The following is a 2,399-nucleotide window of genomic DNA, read 5'->3' on the forward strand; positions in this document are numbered from 1 at the left end:
TTTTTTCTGCCTTTTTGCCTTAACTGACAAAGGGGGAGAGAAATTATTAACTTGCTAATGACTGCTGCATAATTTTGACACTCTGATGACCGATAATGTATTATTAAAATGCTCTGATATTGTTAAATAGCATGTGTACTTATGCTCTAATCTGATGCTCTGATATGATGATATGATAATGGTACATATGATGGGAGATTGTTGGACTTTAGTCCTTTTAATCCTAATTTTGACATAATTAACAAACATACAATGTTCATACATCATATGATAAATCTAACATTTTAACTGAGCAAGATTTCAGGAACAACAACTCAACCCTACACACTTGAGACAAATTGCTTGGAACTCAAGAAATCAACAAAAGTTGAAAATTTACTGAATAAATCGATTAGGAAATCGATTTCGTAAAAGGGTTGTAAGGAAACATATTGTTTGTGGTCACACAATCGATTAGGCAATCGACTGGCACAATCAGAGATAAAAATTGTGCAAGTCAGTGGCAACCTGATTTACAGGCTAATCGATTGGCACATCGATTGTGCACATCACAAAGTAAAAACTGATTGAAACAAATCGATTGGGAAATCGATTGGGTAATTTACAAGGACAATCCATTTACTAGGCTAATCGATTGGCAAATCGATTTCTTAAATAATATTTCAAAAGTAACATGACATGTGACAAACACAATCGATTGGACAATCTATTGTGAGAATTTCAATAATGTTAAGTTTGGTATCAATCGATTGGTAAATCGATTGAACTAAACAACTGGTAAGAACTTTTCAGAAAAATACTACCAAATAGATTGGCACTCCGATTAACATGAAATTAGCTAAGTTCCTATTTTAAACACAATCGATTGACACAAATATTTGAAATCACAGGGAACTCTCAGTTTGTGGCCAAATCGATTATGTGTATTTGTGAATCGATTATGTGACTTAGTAAATCGATTAAGTAATCGATTGGTGTGACTTTATTATTGAAACAAAACACCTGACATCGATTATGCAATCGATTCATATAAGTCTGCACATAATTTACTGAAAAGTGTTTTTAAAAGAATCGATTGGGAAATCGATTGGTTTGTATAGTTTCAAGATTCAAGAAAAACAAGACTTGCGATAATCGATTGGCAAATCGATTAAGCCCGTTTTATAACTTTAATAAATCGATTGATTAGTTGTTTTTCAGAAACTATATAAACAGTTTTCAATCATTCTCTCAATAACACATCATAATACTTTTGAACACTTGAATATACTTCAGAACACTGAAGAATTCTTAAGAACATTTTGTTAACATCCTGATTTTGCCTTTTTCAGATCAAGACCAAAAGATTATCCATAATCATTAATAGAGCTGAAAAAGAATTCTTGAGAGAAAAACACAATGTTCTCATAAACACTCTTTGAACAACCAGATTCTTATGAGATACATTGATCAAGATTGAAGACAAACTTTGTACTTCTTTTATTTTGTTTGTAACAAATACTCTGTAAAGAAACGACTGTGAAAAATCCAGCTAGAAACTGGTGGCGATCTTCTTGGGTGAGAGGTCTCATCAAGAAGGAGTTGTACTTGATTTTGTGTGAGTCTGCCGAGTGACTGCTAGGATCAAGGGGTTAAACAATAGGAAAGAGATTGAGTTAGATAGATAGGTTTCAAGGAAACTGGACAATCTGTAAACAAGTCTCAATTCTTTCTATTGGAGAAAAAGCTGAAATCCAGTTGGATTGTCATGACTGGATGTAGCTTGTCTTATTGACAACTGAACCAGGATAAACCTTGGTGCATTCTATCCCTTATCCTTTTACTTTTAAGTGTTAATCTTGTATGCCGTATTATAATTCCGCTGTGTGTATGAATCTGAATAAATCTTGCATCATATGATTGTATGTTCGATCTTAATTGTATGCTAGACGTATTCGATTTCCTATATTGTTTTAATTTGTTAAAGACTGATATATTCTGTAATTACGAGGTCATAATAATCAACAGATAATATATATATGATTGATCTTGCCTCTTTGCCTGCAAATAATGTTTGCTGTTTGTTATCTAAATCTGATGAACATTGGTTGTGGCACAAAAGAATAGCTCACATACATATAAACCATCCTAACAAACTTGTTAGCAAACAACTAGTGCTAGGTCTTCCAAACAGAAAATTTACCAAGGACAAATTATGTGACTCTTGTGAGAAAAGTAAATTAGTCAAGTCCTCTTTCCCACCAATAGACTTAGTACAAACTAATAGAGTTCTACAATTGATTCACATGGATCTATTTGGTCCGTAAAAAGTTTTGGAGGAAATCTTTATGGCTATGTTTTAGTTGATGATTTCTCTAGATATACATGGACTTATTTTCTGTCTCACAAAAGTGATGCCT

The sequence above is a fragment of the Cicer arietinum genome, chromosome 5 (genome assembly GCF_000331145.2).
Source record: "Cicer arietinum cultivar CDC Frontier isolate Library 1 chromosome 5, Cicar.CDCFrontier_v2.0, whole genome shotgun sequence".
Classification (NCBI taxonomy): domain Eukaryota; kingdom Viridiplantae; phylum Streptophyta; class Magnoliopsida; order Fabales; family Fabaceae; genus Cicer; species Cicer arietinum.